This window comes from Danio rerio, chromosome 7, assembly GCF_049306965.1.
Source record: "Danio rerio strain Tuebingen ecotype United States chromosome 7, GRCz12tu, whole genome shotgun sequence".
Classification (NCBI taxonomy): domain Eukaryota; kingdom Metazoa; phylum Chordata; class Actinopteri; order Cypriniformes; family Danionidae; genus Danio; species Danio rerio.
This window is the reverse complement of record NC_133182.1, coordinates 3,225,986-3,232,611: the sequence shown is the minus strand read 5'-3', so window position 1 is coordinate 3,232,611 and position 6,626 is coordinate 3,225,986.

Below are 6,626 nucleotides of genomic sequence, written 5' to 3'. Positions count from 1 at the left end.
ATAAATGGTCATAGTAACTGGAACAGTGTGGTTCAGGTTTTATTGTTTAAGTTCAGTTCAGTTCAGTTTAGCTCAGTTCAGTGTGATTTAATCATTACTGAGAGTTCAAACACTGAAGAGCAAATTCATCGATGCGTAGCTCTACCAATCCTGAACCATGCGAGGCAGTGGCGACAGCGGAGAGGGGAAAAAAAACATCACCTGATAGGAGTGAAGAAAAAAAACCTTGAGAGAACCAGACTCAGTTGGACACGACCATTTTAATTTCTCCGCTGGCCAAAAGTCTTGTGCAGAGCTTCAGTCACCGCGGTGGAGGCTGGAAGATGGCCTCAATGAAGACTCGTCTGTCCCTGGAGCGTCGCTGGAATCAGTCTCATGTTCTCCACTTCCCATGACCATCAGCACAGCAGCAGCTCAGGGTATGGCCTGGTCCCGGATATGGAAAACTTGGGATCATCTCGTCGCTGGTCTTGGATCCAATCAGTGACTCCGCATAATCTGAGGACCTCAGGATGAGTATCCCCAGGTGGAAATGGGGAATAAAGAGAATAATTAGCGTAGCTGCTGTTCATATTGTATATAAATAAGATGCAGAAGCCAGTGTGGAACCCGCTAGGTGATGCATTGAGTGTATGCTTTACTAAACAGATAGGTCTTTAATCTAGTTTTGAACTGGGAGAGTGTGTCTGAGCCTTGGATGTTATCAGGTAGGCTATTCCAGAGTGTAGGAGCCATAAATGAGAAGGCTCGACCTCCTTTACTCGACTTTGCTATTCTAGGTACTACCAGAAGCCCTGAATTTTGAGATCTTAAAGAGCGAGTTGGACTGTAGCGAGACAGAAGGTTGGTTAGATAAACAGGAGCTAGATTATTTCGAGCTTTATAGGTGAGAAGTAATATTTTAAATTCAATACGAAACTTAACAGGCAGCCAGTGTAAGGAGGATAGGATTGGGGTGATATGATCATATTTTCTAGACCTGGTCAGAACTCTGGCTGCTGCATTTTGTACTAATTGAAGTTTGTTAATAGAGGATGCTGGGCAGCCAGAAAATAGTGCATTACATGAATGCAGTCTACATATTTGACAGAACATTTTATGTAGTTTACGTTGACTTATTTGGGCATAGTGAGAGTGTAAGAGAGCTGAAAAGCATGTCAGGGCTCGACATTAACTCTTTTAGCACCAATCAAAAAAGAGTGAGCACCACTGCAAATTGTATAATAACAGATTTATTGTATTTGAAAACAACAATCAGGACTAACAAAAATCAGAAACAACTATCCAAGTAAGGCTGTGATGACTTATTGATTTAATGTAACATTAATAGGCCAGAATAATGGACTATATTGTAAAATAAATGGCTAAATATTTAGCCTATTGAAATGATCTGCAATTTCCTGTTAGCCTTCTCTCTTGCTTAGTTGCAAGCCATTTTGATTATTATGTTTAAACTATTATATGTTTGAACTCTAAAAATGAACACTGCTCACTCGCTGTGAACAACTGTCTCATTTCAGAGCTCTCTCATTTCTCGTAGTTGCCATGATAGCAAACAACATCGATGTATCTATGCTCGCGGGGCTGAAGCAAGCTGATCTGCCGCTCTAGGCAAAGAATGGTCATGGCGCCCTCAACCTCAACCCTCTCTATTCTGCCGCCCTACACGCGGATATAACGGAGGCCGCGGGTGGTGAGGGTAGTGACGCAAACGCCGCCCTCTCTATTAATCGCGGATATTATTGAGGGCGCGGGTGGTGAGGGTAGTGTCGCAAACACTGCCCGCTCTATTCTATCGCACTAGACGCAGATATAACTGAGGGCGCGGGTGGTGAGGGTAGTGTCTGGGACGCCGCCTTCTCTATTCTGCCGCCCTGGGCGGCCACCTAGGTCTTCTCTATGGACGCGCCGGCCCTGTATGCTTAACCTTCAGACTTTCACAACAGTAATGTGCACAAGCAATTATCCAGATTATTTAGATTAGTAAGATCATATGATCTTCAACTTGCTGTTATGGAAACAATTAAAGTGTGGGTGTTTAGTTCGGCTCATTAGCCGTGTTTCCATTATCCTGACTAAAGCGAGCGAGCCAGGGCAAGCCAAGGCCAGTCGCGTTTCCACTGTCACTTCCGGAGCCTGATCAGGCCAAAGCAGGGCTTTCTTGGGGCCAGTGGCTGGCCCTTTTCGGCCCCCTAAATACCTTGGGCCAAAGAGGGCCAGCTGTGGCTTTGGGGCAGAGTGAAAGGAGAGGCGGACTTTGCCTGAGACTGGTAAAGATGGTATGCCATCATTACACTAGTTTTCCGATCGCACACGAGTACATGCACCAAGCAAATAAATAAATAAGGTAAAGAAAACATATAGCTGGTCAGTTTAAGATAGGCTTTTTCATAAATCACCTTATAGACTATACGGGTCTTTTTGCTTTATGATGTTTCCCTTTTGAATGTAAGGCTGTTGCATAAAATAGGCCTAATAAAGGTTTAATTTATTAGTGACATCCTTAAAAAAAGGGGAATTACTTATTAAGTGTCATATATCCTAGAAAAATTTATATGTTTAGGTCTCTGTAGCATTTTGAACTGAATGTTTGACGACGTCTATAAAAACAAGGATGTTATAAAATGCATTTTTTATCGAGTTATAACCAGAGAATTTCTGTGGTTTTATATTATGGATGGGTGCGCTCACTGCACTGGGTCTCTCCGTTAGTGGTGAGACCACTTGATACACAATGCCAACAGTGGGTCGGCGAGTAAATGAATATAATGAATGGAAATACACAGGCGTGTGCATATATACATATAATGTACTGCTGTACAGTAATGTGTCATTTGTTTGTTTTGGTTGTCTTCATTTTAATCATGTCCTGATGATGATATGGTGTGCTTTATCTGCCTGATTCCCACTAAAGTGGGCGGGTTGTGTGACGTTTGATTCGGGGGACGTTCTGGGGGCGGTGTTTGCATGATGCGCTGCAAGCTGCTAGCCCGACAATCGAAACACGACATGGTTTCGGCCTCACTACTCAAGCTCCCGACCGATTGGCATGGCCCGGCTCCATAAAAGCCCTGGCTCGTACTGGCCCGATAGTGGAAATGCAGCTATTGAAGTGAGGTATTTGACGTTAATCCTCACTTTTCTAAATGACTTTTATTAAACAGACCCCTGTTGAGCTAGGCTGTTGAGCTAGGCTATGTGCATTGCATCAACCACTAAACTTCTAAAGGCTGATTTATACTTTTGTGTCAAGTGCACGAGTATGGTCAGGCGCAGCCTTCGTGCGGTTGCATACCCCTTACTGTGGCTGTTGCTGATGTGTATCGCTGACGAGTGTGGGCGGGGGTAAGAGCCATGCGAACCCATTGGAGCTCTAGATGGAAACTGTTGTTTTGTGTTTACCTTATGATTAAAGTTGTTGCACGTCCATTAGATCCCACCTCTGGATGAGCGCGTTTGAGCTACTTGTACATTAAGGTAGTGTTCTTCCAAACTAAAACAAAAGGAGAAAAAAATCCATCCTCCAATCGGAGGGAGAGGCGGAAGGACATGGAGTAGTTCGGCTTTCACGTGAGACAAAAAGAAAACTGAAACTTAGCCAGAACAGAATCTCTGCCAAAATTTAGCAAAAGAAAAAAAAGCACAACACTCAAAAACCATCATAAAGTCCCGGAGTTGCAGCCGGTGAGAACTTTACTTTGTTAATTACATGAAAATCGCGACTGGGATGTCAGCAGTTGAGGGCAAATCAACTGTGAAGCAGCATCTGAGTTCAAATTGAGCACAGAGAACAACGTGCTCCAACAGTGCTTATCTGCTTGCAGCTTAATTATTTGAAGTTACAAATAGTTTATTAGGAAACTAGAAGATGTTATGAAGCAGAAATGTTTAGTTTTGGTTATTTTGTCATCACTTGAGTGCTATCAGAGTGACGTTGAGATGTTTTTTTTTTTTTTTCGCAATTCATATTGTTAGGTCCCATGTGGGACCTGTTTGTATGTGTGTGTTTTTTGTGTGATTTTTGCAGAGCCTGCATGCATGATTGCAGATTGGTGGGTGGGTCATCCCACCTGAGACTTATCGTGGGGTGTTTATAAGGAGTCCGGCATTCTGTCTGGGAGAGCTCGATTAGCCGGACGTCTCTGCTTGGCGCTTTTGAATTATTTTTGTGTTTGGATCATGAGCTCAGTACACTTCCACACACATGCTTTTCACTACTGACTTTCACCTATACTGACTTTGATTGCTTTAAATACTTTTGGTAATTATACGTTTTGTTAATAAATCATTTCTCTTTTCAATTTACCTGGTTCGTATTGTCTCTCTAATGTTGCAACTTTGAGCCGGTTGTAACAATATGCATGCATGAGATTATCACGTGCACATAAGCTGATCGCTGCAATAGCATATCTAATCCAATTTCATTCAAATGTCTTAAAACTAAATATTTAAGTTCAGTATATTTAACTGTATTGTTGATTGTGCTTTAGCAAGTGTTAATTCATTATAATATTTGTAAATCCTTTGTGAAAATTCAGACAAAAATCACAAATGTTTGAATACAGTATACAATTTTATTTGCAGTTTAATTACATATCTTGTATTTTTGTATTTTTAAGGTTTTTCACCTTTTTGCCTTTCTGCTGCATTTATGATGCAACAAATAGATGAGTGGAATCCAGTTAAAACTCCTTTGATGTGTCTTCCTTTTAAATAGCTTGACAGGTAGTGGAAAAACAAAAATAAAAACAAGAAACTCGACACAGAGGAACATAAAAACCTCACTGCCAGCTAGCGTTTCAGATGTGTAATTGCAGAGCAACAGAAACAGCACACAGAAGTATAAATGCACAGCAATGCACAAGGCATGCGCCGTGGGTCACCCTGATCACTCGACAGCAACACATACATACACACTTTTAATGGCTTCATTCCATAACCTTAAAGCAACATGTACTGATGACTGTGCGTCTACTTTTAAACATTTGCTTTCATTCATATCTCCTAATATATATATTTTTTTAAATAGACGGCATTAAAATGTTTAGCTTTATGATGAAAGATAATTTTTATGCTGCATGGTCAAAATGTTAAGTATACAAAGCTCATTGATTCAACAAATATTATAGATATATTTTCGCATGATTCATCTAATGCTATTTTTGTTTACTTTCGAGTATTTTGTGTATCCAATATGACACAGTAGACTTTATAGGGTTAAGATGTACACACTTAAAGTAAAAATGTAATGAACATTTTAAGATGTGTAAATTTGTTTATATTTGCACAGCAAAACAACACAAGAAAAGTGACATATTCAAATCGAAAATACGACTGATTTTAATGGAATTTAAACTGATTTGTACATTTTAAAATACAATTTTAAAATAAATCCATTTATGTATGAATTTAGTATGCATTTAAAATGAATTTAAAATCAGTCATAATTAATTAAATGAATTTAAAATAAATTGTATTTACGATTTGAATGATTAACTATCATACTTAATACGTAATATTAATTATACAATTATGATAATGGTTTGCTGAGGTGGAAAAATGAGAATGCCAATCAAACAACTTGGTGGAGACATGTCAGTAGTATCTAGGACAAGAACAGATTCTAACATTAGCCATCAACAACAGTGAGTGTCAGCATAGTTTGCGCCTCATACACCTTATGTTTCTACCAAGTGTGCCGCAAGCCTACGTTTGAGTGAGGGTCTCGGCCGTTAGATCGCCCCCTGGGGGCTGGCTGCAGTACAAGTCATAAAGCCCGCCTCCTCCGTGTTAATGAAGGAGACTTGAGCCCAAATAAAAAAAAATATTACACTTGCAATAAAATGTCCCGAAAGATGGTTCTGGTGGATTAAGGCACTGGTTATTGTGCTGAAATAGGTGCAGATCTTCATTTTTGTAAACAGTTTGTTTTTAGCAGTAATTTAATGCTGAGCGTGTCATCGTGATTGACAGTTGTGATTGACAGTTTCTCAAAGCAGCGCGTCTGAGCTTCGGCAGGAGACTGAAGTGTTATTATTCGATTTCTGTGTTATTTTACCATGACAAAATGAGTTCAGCAGTAAACTATAGTTTCTGACATACATGATCCTGGTGGAACACTGTTTATTCGCTAAGGTCAGGGCTTTTTTCGGGCTTTATTAGTTTGCTGATACACGCCTAGCCACCCAGATAGCAAAACACAGTTCCGGCTAGATTCTCGCCTGCCGGAGACTTATCTCTTAGAGCTAAGACTGACTAACGTTACCTCTGCTGGACCTACTCCGGATGCCTGGACTCACTACCCAATTCCAGTCCGAGTCAATCGAGCCTGATGCGGCGGCCAAGTGAGCCGGCGCTGCCGCATGCGAGCCGGAATCAGCCCGCGACGCCGCGAGTAAGTTATGCGCTGCGGCCTGGAGCTGGCGCGATTGAATATATAAAACCCTCATATTTGTTAACGTTATTACATCCATTTGTGTTGATATGACAGCAAACACATGCTGAGAAGTTCGGGGGGCGTAGTTGATTTTACATAAAGCGTTTGATTGGAAGCTCGACTCTGCTCATTTTCGCGGCTCCTCCTCTGGCTCCATCAGACAATCCTTCTGCGCATGTCTGGCTCCAAT